The sequence below is a fragment of the Eubalaena glacialis genome, chromosome 9 (genome assembly GCF_028564815.1).
Source record: "Eubalaena glacialis isolate mEubGla1 chromosome 9, mEubGla1.1.hap2.+ XY, whole genome shotgun sequence".
NCBI lineage: Eukaryota > Metazoa > Chordata > Mammalia > Artiodactyla > Balaenidae > Eubalaena > Eubalaena glacialis.
The window spans coordinates 11,484,670-11,499,310 of NC_083724.1; the positions used below are offsets into that span (position 1 = coordinate 11,484,670).

At 37.1% G+C, this 14,641-nt stretch overlaps 1 protein-coding gene and 1 long non-coding RNA gene across 2 annotated transcripts in view; one reads left to right on the top strand and one right to left on the bottom strand.

Annotated features, from left to right (window-relative positions):
• The window catches only part of NR6A1 (nuclear receptor subfamily 6 group A member 1), a 211,986-nt gene that overhangs the window by 58,928 nt on the left and 138,417 nt on the right, over nt 1-14,641 (top strand). The gene's annotated exons all lie outside the window — the stretch shown is intronic.
• LOC133098228 (uncharacterized) overlaps nt 1-14,641 on the bottom strand; it is a 37,091-nt gene that overhangs the window by 2,366 nt on the left and 20,084 nt on the right. Inside the window, exon 2 of the long non-coding RNA XR_009702128.1 lies at nt 5,796-5,902. This is a non-coding gene — a long non-coding RNA (uncharacterized LOC133098228). The remainder of the gene's footprint in view (nt 1-5,795; nt 5,903-14,641) is intronic.

Consider the following 14,641-nt stretch of genomic DNA (forward strand, 5'->3'; position numbering starts at 1 on the left):
GACAGTCATCTGAATTTAACCTTGTTCATTCATTAGGTTCTTTTTTTTTTTTAAAGAAACTCTAATGGCTGCTTTCTTTCTTATTTTAAAATTTATTTTATTTACTTCGGCTGCGTCGGGTCTTAGTTGCGGCATGTGGGATCCTCGTTGCGGCATGTGGGATCTTTCGTTGTGGCGCGCGGGCTCCAGAGCATGGGCTCAGTAGTTGCGGCACGTGGGCTGTCTAGTTGTGGCATGAGGGCTTAGTAGTTGCACCATACAGTCTCTCTAGTCATGGCATGCAGGCTCAGTAGTTGTGGCGCGCGGGATTAGTTGCCCTGTGGCATGTGGGATCTTAGTTCCCTGACCAGGGATCGAAGCTGTGTCCCTTGTGTTGTAAGTCGGATTCTTAACCACTGGACCACCAGGGAAGGTCCCATTCATTAGGTTCTTTAGGTAGGTTTTAGTTTTTGAGAGAACATAAACTGAAGTGCCTCTGTTTCTATAAAACATCAGACACAATTTGATGTGTTTGGCTGCCACAACATGGTGCAAAGTTTTATTCACTCTGAAGAGAGTTACTCAATAGCAACATAAGTATGGCTATATTTTTCTGTACTCAGAAGACTAGTGGCAGTATCAGATGGTGACACAGAAGTTTGGGCAATAGTTGAGAAGTGGATGACATGAAGTGTGGTGGTCAGAATCCAGTGTTAAGTTGCTGAGCTTGGCTTTGCTTCAAACCAGCCTTCGGTGGCTCTGAATACCTGGTGAACTTGTTATAATAAAATACGGATCGTAGGGCCCTACATCTGATCTGGGGTAGAACTCAGGAACCTGCATTTTTAAAAGCAACTCTAGATGATTCTGATGTACAACCAGGTTTGGGAAACACTGGCCTGAACCCCATATTTTTCCTGAATTCTCATCATTTAAAAAAATAAATAAATAAATAAATAAATAAATGTATGCATGCATGCATGCCTGCGTTGGGTCTTTGTTGCTGTGCACGGGCTTTCTCCAGTTGCAGAGAGTGGGGGCTACTCTTCGCTGCGGTGCGCGGGCTTCTCATTGCGGTGGCTTCTCTTGTTGCGGAGCACGGGCTCTAGGCGCGCGGGATTCAGTAGTTGTGGCACGCGGGCTCAGTAGTTGTGGCGCATGGGCTTAGTTGCTCTGTGGCATGTGGGATCTTCCTGGACCAGGGCCTGAACCTGTGTCCCCTGCATTGGCAGGTGGATTCTTAACCACCGCGCCACCAGGGAAGTCCCAATTCTCATTATTTTTCGCATTTTTCTATTGGCTTTGATTTGTCTTTTTAGTTCTTGTCTCGCTACACCTGCACTTCACCTTCCTTCCTACCCCTGAGAAAAAAAATTTCAGAAGGCTAAGTTGACAAGCCTCTTCTCTTGCTGCCTTATTTAATTTGACTTTTGCTATGAGAATCTGTTTCTATCTCAGACTTATGTGTATGATAAATTATTCATGACCAAGGCATTTGTTTTCCTGTCATTATCATGAAAGATTTAGCGGTTTATCTTATTTTAAAGGATTCAGATAGTCGATACTACATTTTAATTTTTGCTAAGAGAAATGAAGTGAATCTCCCATCTCATTTGTTTTTTTCTCTTAATTGAGGGGTGTGGGTTGCAAAGGTCAGAATGAATGGACCTTATAGTTTCGGTCAAAAGAGAATATTTAAATATATTTGAACAATAGTAACCAGGGTGTTCATACTAAGGCATATAACTGTATAGTTAATATAACAATATAACAAGATTGTTGTGGAAGGCTATCTGTAATGTATATCTGAGTGAAAAAGCAGATTGTGTGGGAGTAAGTATAAAATGAGGTAGTTTTGGGGAGTTCCCTGCTGGCCTAGTGGTTAGGATTCTGGGCTTCCACTGCCGTGGCCTGGGTTCAGTCCCTGGTCAGGGAACTGAGAATCCTGCAAGGCATGCGGTGCAGCCAAAAAAATAAAAAATAAAATAAAATAAAATAAAATGAGGCAGCTTTTGTTTTAAGCCACGCTCCAAAAAACCACAAAGTTGTGGTATGTATCTATTTATATGTTCATGGATAAAGGTCTTCAAGGAAATAAAATAAATGTTTAGTTTACTTATGATACTTATCCTTTTAATGATAGATAATACAATAAATAGTTTGTTATAATTATATTTATTATTTTAAACAAGTTATTAAACTGATTTATTATAGTTATAGGTGATTTCCATTGAGGAAATGATTGCAGATGATGAGGAAAGGGATTTTCAGTTTTTATTTCTTATTTGAATTTTAAATAATGAGCCATGTGATTCTTTTTAATTTAAAAATTATGAAAACATTGTTTTTTAAAATATGGTATGATGTTTATTCTTTCTATAAAATATTTCCTTAATTCTAGAACATTGTTTTTTTAAAAAAATAAAGGTGGGGGGGAAGAAAAGTATTAGGAATTTAGAGGACTTACTCTGTATTAGAACCAAAGCCTTTAGCCAGTACATTGGAGACAGCAGCAGCTCCCACCCAGCACAGTAGCTGATACACTTGGGTGATTCTCTACACACGATTTTGCTTCCCTTGGGTTGTTTGGTCCGCAGTTTGCATTCATTGATCAGTGAGTTGATTCAGAGTCAAACCCACCGACAGCAATGAATGTTGAGTGCAGCCATCAGTGTTTCAAGTTGGTGGAGTTGCCTTGGCCTGTCCCAACTCCTGGCTCTTCTTTTCCACGCTGGATTTTTGAGGTCTGGTTCTGGCATCTCTCTTAGTAACTAGCCGTTGAGGATCCACATAATTATAGATAACATTGACAGTAGAGCTGGGAGATTATTAAAGATGGAGAAACTATGGTTCAGGGAAGGGAAGGAGCTCTTGGAAAAGCTAACGGGTAGCTCTGTGACTACACAGGCAGTGCTTGCATACTGGTAGGTATAAACAAGAGCTGAGGATCCTATTTCTTTCTCTCTGTCTTGAACTGAGAATTACGAGTGCCTTTCAAAGTAAATTAGCACAGATTATGCTTTGGATTAAATAATAATAATAGCTTACATTTATTGAGCATTTTTTGTGTGCTAGGAATACAAAGCACTTTATATATTATCTTATTGAATCTCAAAACTCTATGAGGTACGGATACTTATCCCCCATTTTATACATGAGAAAACTGAGACTCGGACACTTGCCCAGGGTCACACAGCTAGTTAGGGAGTTCTGAGCCAAGATTCATCCCAGATCCTTCTGACTCTAGACGTGACTTTTTACTTGAATTTAACGAACATTTAAATCAGCTTATGTGTGGATGGAAATGGTGAGGCAGTTGCTGCTTTCAAACAGCTCGTATTCTAATGGGGCTGTCAGAACTTAACCACATTAACTGTAATTGGAGGTAGAATGTGTTAAGAACTGTGCAGACATTGGACAGTTCTGTGCTATTTTTGCTTATTAAATCCTCTCCTTGTCCCTAATTAAAGGTTTTGAGGGGACATGGGAGAAATGGCTGTAAAATACTTAATTGGATTTTACTCCAAAATGAAATACATGTTTTTAATAAATCTCTTCTTGCTACATCCAATTGCTCACCAGAATGGCCTATTTCTAGGAGACATTTAAAAACATTAGGTATTATCATGGAGCTTTCCTTATCTTGTTGAAATGAAACACTTGTTTGTCGAAAACACAACAAAAAGCAAGGAACAATGGGCAAGAGAAATAGAGGGGAGCTTTTAAAAAATTAACTGGACCACCTTTGGGGGATGGGGGGTGGGACTGGTTTTGGTGATCTAATGTGATATGTGAAGGCACAGCATGCTCCTTTGCTTCAGGAAATATGGTGTTGTCTATAAGGACCCCAAGGTACAGTCAACGGTCGGTGGTTTTTTCAAATCCCAAACTCACCGACAGCGTTGAATGTTCCTTGGAGTCCTCTGAAGACTGGGTAGTGGCCCTGGCAGCCCTTCTTCAGCCTGCACCCATGTTTCAGGAGCCAGTGAGCCTGAGAGACCACTGCTGATGGAGGCTCTCACATTCTTTTCCAGGTTTGAAGTTGCGAGTATTTAAGAAATCGCTTTGTGTACAGCGCAGAGCTAACCAACTTCAGGATTGTGAGGCTGCAGTTATTTATATATAAGCAGACTCAAATGGATATCTGAGAAAAGAGCTTTGAATAGTATTATTTTGTAATTCTGAAAATATCAGATATCCCATTTTATAGTAGTACTTTAATTATTAAAGGGCAAGGATAAGAAAGAAATTAACATATATTGAGGACTTAACTGTATCCTGGGATTTATATATTTTTATCTCCTTAAATTCTCAACGTATTTTGACCTCATGAGAAAACTGAGTCTTAAGTGATTTGCCCAAAGTTACATAGCCAGGAGCCAAGGTTGCAAGCTAGACCTTGAATACTGGACTTTATGATAGCAAAAACTCACTGATCGTACTGCCTCCTCCGTTGACCACCACAAAACTTACTGTTGTATATCTGGGGGCAGGACCTTCAGTGAGATCTAAGTCAAACAAGTAAACATCCTCTTCTTGTTTGCCTGTAATAATAGTAGGTGAAATGTTTCATAGAAGAAGATAAAAAAAATTGACCTTTATAATTGGTGATCTCTCTAGCTGAGATCCTGGATCACCAAGTTACCACAGAGGTTCAGGGGTAGTCTATTTTCCATATTGAAAAAGCAAAAAATAAAAACTCTACCACCTAATAGAAAGCCTGTATTTCTCCTTAGTAAGGTCACAGAGAGTAACTAAAATGTCAGGTGTCTTAGCTTTTGGCAGAAATGGTATCAGTGCATTGTAGACATACTGGTTATTTTTTATTGCCTGTTGAATGTCCTTGATGAAAAATCTGGAAAATGAATTAATTACATGGAATTTTTCAGAATATAAGGTTTACAGTGGGAGGGATCCAGGCATGCTCCGTAGAAAAAGTGCTTACAGAGCTGCTGGCTGAATTGAGGTTAATCTTTAATCCGGGATAGTTATTACCATTTGCCTTAAGTTTAAATATTAAAGGTTGACTGTTCTCAAATTCATTTTTAAACAGCCAAATGGTACACATTAAAAAAAAAATCAGCCACTGAGAATTTGGTTTGGATATACACTGTTTACGTTCTGCATCAGTTTAATTATCTCACCCTCTGTCAAAACACTTCAGTTAGCCAGCTTTGTTGAGTCCTCAGTATTATGACAGTAAATTGTATACAATCAACAACAAAAAATCAAGCAACTGTTACTGTGTGGTATTTTAAAAACTCCTTAATGGGTTTATTTTAAATGGTCTTCTCCTTGGCCTGATAATATGAAGAGAAGTCAGTGTCTTATTCCATTTTGATAAATAGTCAGGCTTTAAAAAAATACCTCTGCTCCCCCAAACCATTAGATGTTTACAAAATACGCTTTCTTAAATTCATGGCATTCTAAAAAGAATGCTTTTCGTAGACTTGAAAAACTAGAGAAGAGTGAAAGGTTTCTAAAGTGACATAGGGGTGTTTCCCATTGTGTTTGAGACAATTAATTTTCAGGGCAATAAAGGCCTTCATTATCTTCATTCCTTCAATTTGCTTTAAATCCTTAAGTTTAGTTTTTATCATCAAGCAAGTTTAAGGCACGCATTGGATCTTTTCAGTGAGTTTGGCCAAGAGATGTATGTACTCAGTGCAGAAGTCTAGGGGTTAAAAAAGTTGAGGGTTAAATTAGATTATAGAAGCTACTACACATTTAATAAATTGGTCCAAATTAATAAATTGATTTAGACTGGTTTTGAGTTTGTCAAAACTCACCATGCCATCCTTTATTGTTTCACTTACCTCCTTTCTTTCCTTTTCCAGAGGTACTACGAAATATTGTGAAACCCACATTGCTCTGAGTTGGAGATGTAAATGTTTTCATAGTCCTCTTGAGGCCTCTTGATATACTTGAAAGAAACAAGAAGCATAAATTTAATAAAACAATATGTATTTGAGAGATTAGTAGCATAGAAGGGGAGTCACTGTCTCAGGTGGCTGTCTGCCAATAACTTCCCAAGCACTATACAGGGAACATCTCTAGAAGTGTTTGAAGTAATGTTGCTATTCTTGAGGACAAAGTCTTAAGTTATAAAGATGACAACAAAATGTCAGCATGAATCCATGTTTCTCTTAGCCAAACTGCCAGTGTTCTGCTTCATCCTTCTACTAACTCAACAGCAGAATCTTTTCTAGGAACCCTTTCTCCTACATACAGCCCTTGCCATCCCCGAGCCCAGTGTCTACGCAGAGAACTAGACATAGACACAGCTGATGACAAAGAGGATGACTGCTGTGCTGACGAAATGGTATGAACTATGTTAAGGGAGAATAGAGAAAAGAAGGGTTAATTCTGCCTAGGAGGGAGTGCTAGGAAAGGCATATCTAAATGGTCACATCTGATCTGGGCCTTGAAGGTTTAGTTGAATCTTTACTAGACAGAGAAGGAAAGGTATTCCAAAACTCTGTACAGGAAATCCTAGAGGCAGGCAAGTTCAGATAATGGTGAATAGTATTGAGAGTAACCCCTCAGAGCATCAGTTAACTCATCTTTAAGATGCTGGACAAATAGCACTCGCTCTTCCTGTGCACACAGCTGTGAAAATCACAGGAGGTTATGTATGTGAAAGTAGCATGCAAATATAATTGGTAGGTCTCTCTTCTCATTGCTCTTGGTTTATATGTGCTAAATAGAATAAATGAAGTACCTTATCATGGTAAACTTCTCCAATTTGATTTTTATTTGGCTTTATTTTTTTTCCCTTTGAAGTGACCATAGTTTACATTTTTCATATATTAATTGTTTGGGGAAGCAATATTAAAAGAGCACAGACTTCAGAGCCAGAATCTTGACTTTGCAACTTAATAGCTATGTGACCTTATTTAACCTCTTTGTTTCTCTGTTTTCTTATCTATAAAATGGAGATAATGATAGTATCTACCTCATAGGACTGTTCTGAGGACTAAATGAGGTAATACATGTCAGGTTTGTGTTTTTATATAAGTTATTTCAAAATGATTTAAATTGTTAAAATCATTTACAACTATTATTTACGTTACTAAATAAAATTGCATGTTTTGCCCAGAATTTGGTTTCCAGTGCTTATACACTAATGTAAAAACCTTCTTTTATAATTAAAACAATGTCTGACTAGCTAATACATAATATACATATGTATATGTGTGTTTTAAAGACATTTTTGAAATTAATGCTCTGCCACTTTCTTTGTGACCTTGTGTAAAGTTTTTATCTCCTATAAGCTTCAATTTCTTCAATCTGTAAAAATGAGAATAATGTTAGTACCTATCTCATATTGATTGTGAGGATTAAGTTAGATACATAATTTAAAACTCTGTGGAAAGCTATGGATTCTCTCCCTAAATACATGCACGTAAACACAAAAATTTGAAAGGAGTTTCATTTATGGAATCTAAGAACCCATCCATAGCCTCCCTACGAACTTCAGGATGAGAAATTCTGACCAGAGCTTTAGACCAAGATTTTGCAATCTATTGTCACTGGTGTAATATTGCTACTTTTGGAAATCTCAGTCTCCATCTTATTAGGAGTGGCTACTTGCCAGCAGTAGTGCAGACTCACCATCATCTAGTCACACCTTTCCCTATAGCATAACCTGTGCAGTATAACCTAGGACAATGATAACTATAAAGATGTAATATAATGATGGTCTCTGGAAGAGTGGATATTTAGACTTCATCAAGTGTTGTACTAATTGTAGGTACTAATCATTAATTAGTAACTCTGTGCTTGTACAGTTAGCAACTTTCTAAAATAAGTTGCCGGAAGAGAAGTTAACACAAATATTTGAATGAATTTATCTTATTTTGCAGCAGTTCCCTATCTCCTGCCTCCCTGCAACAACTTGCCCAGCAACCATTTGGTTTGGATCTGATTCCAGCACTTTGACTACTAATTCTGGCTTTAAGTTAGGCTGAAAAATTGTGTTGTTTCAAGGCAAAGATTACAAACGAGGCTGCTAAATTCAGAGTATTTACTTGAATGTTAGGAAGGGGGGAAAAAAGAGTGTGCCAAAGATTGCAGTTGTATATGGAATTATTGGTCTTTATTATATTTAACCTGCTTGAGGTTTTTACCAAGGAGTTGAGAGGTAGGAATAGAAACTTAAACTTAATAGCTTGGAACATTTTACTGTTTGACATGGCAACTTTATATCAGGTTTCTTCAGCTATTTCAGATGAGTCTAGAAGACAGGAGGTGGGAGGCCAACTCAGTGAGATAGCAGATTGGTCAAGTGCCGAAGGCATTATGGGATGCACACTTCAAAGCCTATCAAAATATTCTAGAGGCCACCTGAATTCTCCATCCCGTAATTACAGTGACTTCATGTGTTTTGAGGTATTCCTATTTTAGATTATTTTGCAAACCCACCGGAAGCAGGACTCCGTTTTTCCATGGTAAATTAATTCACAGGATATCTGTAATCAGTGAACTCTTCTAAGTAACTCTGTACCAAGGATTGTTGTCTAGCTGAGATAAATGAGTACATAAATGAGTTAGGTGTTGAAAGTTGTAAAAGAAATGGGAACCCAAATCATGCAGTAGCTAATATTCATGGGAATTAAGGAATGAGCTGGAAAGAATACTGGGTTTTATTACAGTGTGTGAAGTGTTGGAGGAGATTTTTGAGAGTCCTTTAGAGCAACAGGCATGTGTTTGCAACAACCAGTTAATGAAATAAACAAGAACAGTGATCAGAGGACTCAATCTTTCCTTTTTTATAATGAAATACTGTTGATGTATCAATAATGTAGGACTTTGATTTCTCCTCTGGCGTATTTTAGTTTATTGGGTTAAAAATTTAATCATATGGTACTTTATGCTTTAAAAACTTGACCTCTATTGTTATAAAGTTTTTTATTGCCTCAGGTAGATTATAGCTTTGTGTTAAGGCATCATGAGTCACAAGTACTAATTAAGTATATTAATTCCATAACTTTTTAGTTATTCATAACATTTAGGGAAAATGCTTTTTAAATGTTGTTTTTCTTGACTGTTTCCAGCAAATAGTTGAATCTTTGCAAAATATGATGTCTTAAAAGTTTTATTTTTCTATGTATATTGTGTAGAAAAGCTATGCTTAGATCTACTTTCATAAATGAAATAGCAGTGTACTCGGTTGGGTAAGCTATTAATACTTGACATACTGCTCTTAGACTTATGTCTCCATTGCTAACCTGAAATTAGACAATCCTGATGTTTGAGTGGGAATGCTAATAGTGGATAGGGGAAAACATTCTGGGATGAAAGAATAGAAAATAAGTTCCAGTCTATAGTTTTGTAACTTTCAAAGCTACCAGGAGTCTTAGAGGTCATTTAGTCTAATGATTTCCAAACCTGACTTTGCATCAGAATTAAAAGTGGTGGTGGTGGGGAATATAGATTGCTAAAAATGCAGATTCCTAGGTATCACCCTAGACTCAGTAAATCAGATCCTTTAGGAATAGGTTCTGTAGTTTTCACAAGCCCTCGGAGGGTTCTGATGTAGCCATTCCACAGACATTTGGGAATCTCTGATTTAGGCTAAGATCTTTCTTTAATAGATAAGGAAACAGATGTTGAAGGGAAATGAAGACCCCCAAGTCACAAAGCGAATCAAAATTGAAATCCTTGACTCTGTGTGTGCTTGCATTTTGTGTGTTCACTTATACCACACTACCTCTCCACCATGAAAAAGCCAGTTTTTTGTGGATGTTTCCTAATGTCCTCTTGGGCATCTGCAGAGCACATAAGGTCATCTGCCTGGCAAGTCAAACATCTTAGCCTTAGGGAGGCACTCAGAACTAGTGCAAACGGACCATTGACTTGAGTTTGGTATGCTGACCTGAAGCATTTGACTAAGTAAGCAATGCTGAGTGGTGTTGGCTTAGAAACTGTTCATGGTATGAAATGAGAAATAGCCGTAAGTGATCAAAACTCTGAAGGCCCTCCAGGCTCTGACATTTATCAGTTGCTGCTACACTTTAACACTTTTCTCTAATCAAAGGTGACTACCACTGGATGGAAGAGGCTTGCCCAACCTCTGGCTGTTCTCTGGGGAGGATTTTATTTTAATTGCCAGTGAGAAGTTAGGAATGATTTCAAAAAAGATCAAGAATCTCCAAATCCACTTCAGCTTGGGCTCCTGGCCAAGTGTCCATCTTCAGGAGGGAGTTGGTGTCAGCTGCTGCCTTGTGACTTGAAGTATTTTTTAAAAACCCAAAGCCATTACAGAAGTCTTCCCGGAGTTGGCAGGCAGGAGTAGCACCAGGAATCAAGGTCTGACACATGTCATCAGCCTGGAAAAAGTGGAGTTTGGACACTAATGATGGCTCTTGTCGAGCCTCAGTGTGATAAAGCCAGGAGGACTCAGCTTGGGGGTTAGTTTGCATAGGAGAGCACTTATAGCTTAGAGAACACCTGCCAGGAGTTTTCACTGCCCCAGCTGTGTGTCAGTAACAAATCCTTCACCCTTGACTCCTGTCACTTCTTTTTAATGGGTGATGGTAGAGTCACTGGATGGGTGAGGAAGAGAGACACTTGGTTATATATCTAGCACATCTCCCTATTTGCTTGTTTTCTTGCCATTTAGTGTTGAACTAAATTTGTGTGGCCATACTCCAGGCTAGTGTTTTGTTCTGTCTACGTCTGAAGGTGTACTGGGCCAGAGTCACAGGTCCTGTATTTCCCTAAATGCCCCTGCTGGTGACCACACAAATGTTTTGTTTGAGAGTTACGAGAAAGCTTTTTTGCTGATGTATCTCTCTGTTAGAAGTGTTATTTTCACATCCCATCTCTGCCATTAAGTAGCTCTCTGACTTCTGGTTTAACTTCTGCTTCTCATCTAGAGGTTAGTAATTAATTGTACTTATATCACAGGGTTGTTGTGAGAATTAAGTGAAAGCAGCAATATAAAAATACCTAGGACGTAACATTCAAATTTCAGTTACTGTTACTATTGTAATTATTTGGTCAAACTTCCTGCTTACTGGGAAGAATGGAATGAGGGGCTTCTAAATTATTGTCTTAGTGAATTCAGGAATCGTGGTCCAGAATGAATGTAAAATTGAAGTCAGGAGACCCAGTCTTGACTGTGCTGTATGTTACTTCAGTTTTCATAGTTTTCCATTAACAAAAATTATGTCAACCAAACCCAAGGTCAGATCTCTAAGATCTCTTGCCATACAAAAACTCTTTACATTTGTAAAAATTATTGAGGTTTCCAGGAGCTTTTGTTTATTTGGATTATAGCTATCACTTTACTGTATTAGAAATTAAAACTGAGAAATTAAAATATTTATTAATTCATTTGAAATAAAAACAAACCTATTACATAGCAACATAAATAACATTTTAAAATAAAAATAAGTATAAAAGTAGTTATTTTTTTCTCCAGAAAGCTTAGTGAGAACTGTGGGATTATTTTATATTTTTGCAGCTCTCTTTAATGTCTGGCTTTATAAAAGTCAACTGAATTCTCATATCTGCATGTATCTGAATCTGCTTTCAATCTGTTTCAATATGTTATTTTGGCTGAGGTATACGAAGAAAATCTGGCCTCTATCCATACATATATATATGGAAAAGGGAGGAGAATTTTAGTAGTTTCTTCAGATAATTGTATATATTATTCTTTTTATTTTTTTAAAAGATTTATTTATTTTTTTTTGATGTGGACCATTTTTAAAGTCTTTATTGAATTTGTTACAATATTGCTTCTGTTTTATGTTTTGGTGTTTTGGCCGTGAGGCATGTGGAATCTTAGCTCCCTGACCAGGGATCGAACCCACACCCCCTGAATTGGAAGGCGAAGTCTTAACCACTGGATAGCCAGGGAAGTCCCTGGAAACACTTTTAAATATTGGGAAGCTGTGTGAAGCACACAGTGGCAGATATAAATTTTCCAAAATTCTAATTTTGTTTAAAGCCTTGAATTTTATCATTGGCAACAAAGACTGTCAGTTATTCTCCTTGAAATGACATGCTCACTTTGTTCATTTTCAAGAAAATCTGTCAAATATCCAAGTCTGAATTACCATAATTTTCTGTTAGTTGTTCTTTCAAGTAGATTGGTGATCCATGAAAAAATTGGCTAGTTGAGTATACAACTCAAACAGTAGCTCAAAGTGCATTTCCTTGGGGACAGCCAGTGTACAGTAGAATTGCTTTATGTGTACTTTCCATTTTGTTCACAAAATATAAAAAAATTATGTACTCAAGCATCAAGATTTAATAAAACCGATAAATCTTATTGCTTCATCAAAGACATTCTTCAGTTAAAATGGCTGGGTTCCCCCCTCCCCTGCTGCACCTGTACCCCCCAGTGTGTGGCAGTGATGAATACAATGACTATCAGTATATTTTGGTGCCACTGCTTTAATCAGCGCTAAGGCCAGCGATTTAACTTAACATTGGCTTTGCCCCATCAGTGCAAATGACAAGTGAAAAAGGCAAATAATGTCTTATAATTAGTACAGAAATAGCTTTGATCTTGCAGACTCTGTGAAAAGGGTCTTGGGGACATCTATGAACCGCACTTTGAGAACCGCTACTGTGGAGTTCCAAATGTTAGGAAACTCTAGGCAAGTGGTGGAAACTTCCTTAATCCCTTCAGACTCAGAGGGCTGCTGTGGGCTGCTGGAGAGAAGACAGCCTGTTCTGGGATCCCCAAAGGGCTTAGTTTGCACGTAGTGGAGCTCAATATAGGTTGATCAATCAGTATAAATTGCCTAAATAATATATCTAACAATTTCTTTTTTCTGCTATACTTAAAAAGTCAGTTTTTTTATGTTCTCATGGTAAACATCGTGTATTTTCTGAGTCTTGCTGATCCTTCTGTTTGTTCAGTTACCTTTTTATAACGAAGTTAGTTCAATTTACTTAACAGATAGCAGTTGGACATGTGTTACTATGTGTGGTTTTATTCTCTTTGTGGGTAGATAAGAAGTAAATCACATGGGATTTGCTCTTTTATGATCTTGGGGAAAATTAGCAGTTAAACAACATATCAAGCACTGTCCAGATGCAGAGGTGAATAGTACCTGGCATGGGGTTCAGTGTTTAGTAGGTATTTATAATAAATACTTCCTTTTCTTGAGCATCCTTTCAGTGTCAGGCCTTGTGATTTTTTTCCAGCTTTATTGAGAAATAATTGACATATATCACTGTGTAAGTTTAAGGTGTACAACATGATGGTTTGATGTACATATATTGTGAAATGATTACCACATTAGGCTTAGTTAACATTCACCATCCATTGTGATTTTATGTACATATACATATATGCACACACGCACATAAATATACTGTATTCAACATGTCACATATATGTAAGTATATATTTACAATAAAGTTTGTATAAATAGATAAAATATATAGATATGTATTATATATGTATATGTAGTATATAAAAATTTATATAAATATGTAAATCATTCACATTTAATCTTCACAACAGTTCTGCCAGGTATTTGGTATTACACTTACTTTATACATGAGACTCTAATAGGGGGTGTGATTTGCTCAAAGTCACAGAACCTTGGTCTGTCTGCTGCCAGACTTTCCAGTATATGCCTAATTGCTCAGAGGGGTGAAAGCAATATGGGCTGGACTGGGTAGAATTAATTATTTTCCCAATGCCAGATTTTTCCTAAAGCTTTCCTAGACGTCTTCCTGGTATCTCGTCTTTCCTCCTTGATTCTATAACATTTCTCATGGTGTACCTTGTATTACAGTTGTGTAAACTCAGTGAAAACAAGCATTTTGTTCAGATATGTATCAGGCACTTGATAAATATTTATATAAACATATTTTATTAACAGTGAATTAAATTTAATTCATTGTTTATCTAAATAGTATATAAATGAAATCATTTAAATATTAAGTTAGTTTTTAAAATATGCTTAATATTTCCTTTTGAGATGTGACTAATAACCCTATAATCTGTCTACTCTAAAAGTTGCAGTATGCATCTGTTTTGGTGGAGCGGAGTGGGTTCAGATGTTTTATTTTCAACTCCTAGGTTTGAAAAGCAATGAAAAATGTGAAGATTTTTGTTCATATTGCTAGTGTTGATTAAGTAGTACCCTTTTTGGCTCCTGAGAGATGGTTCTATGATAAGATAATTGGGGAGGGGTTGCTGATTTGAGTTGATACTACATTTACTTTTTGGATGAAGGCAGATGGAAGAAGGTTGTAAAAGTTAAGCTTGCTAATCTTTTTAACATGAAGTAGTCAGTTTGCAGCTTAATAAATCAATTTGGAGATCAAAGCGCCCTCCATAAGGTGTCAGTCACAATAAAGCCAGTAGCTGGCAGGGGGTTATTTATATCTCCAAAATAAACAGTGATCAGAAGCAGCCAGTATGATAATTGTTCTAGTTTTGTATAGTCTCTATAAAAAGATTATTTAAAGAGTAACATCTGTATAAGGGATTAACTATAAATGCTTAGCTAGCATTGTGAGTGGAAACTTGAGGTCTGGGTAGAGGAAGGAGACTAGTTGTCAATTCTTTGTAAGCCACATGCAAATTGGGTATCTTTGCTTCCTAATATACCCTCAGCTTATCTTTTTGTTTCTAGGAAGTACTTAGGGCTGGAGTTCTTCCCTTTGGGGCTTTCTTAATACCATC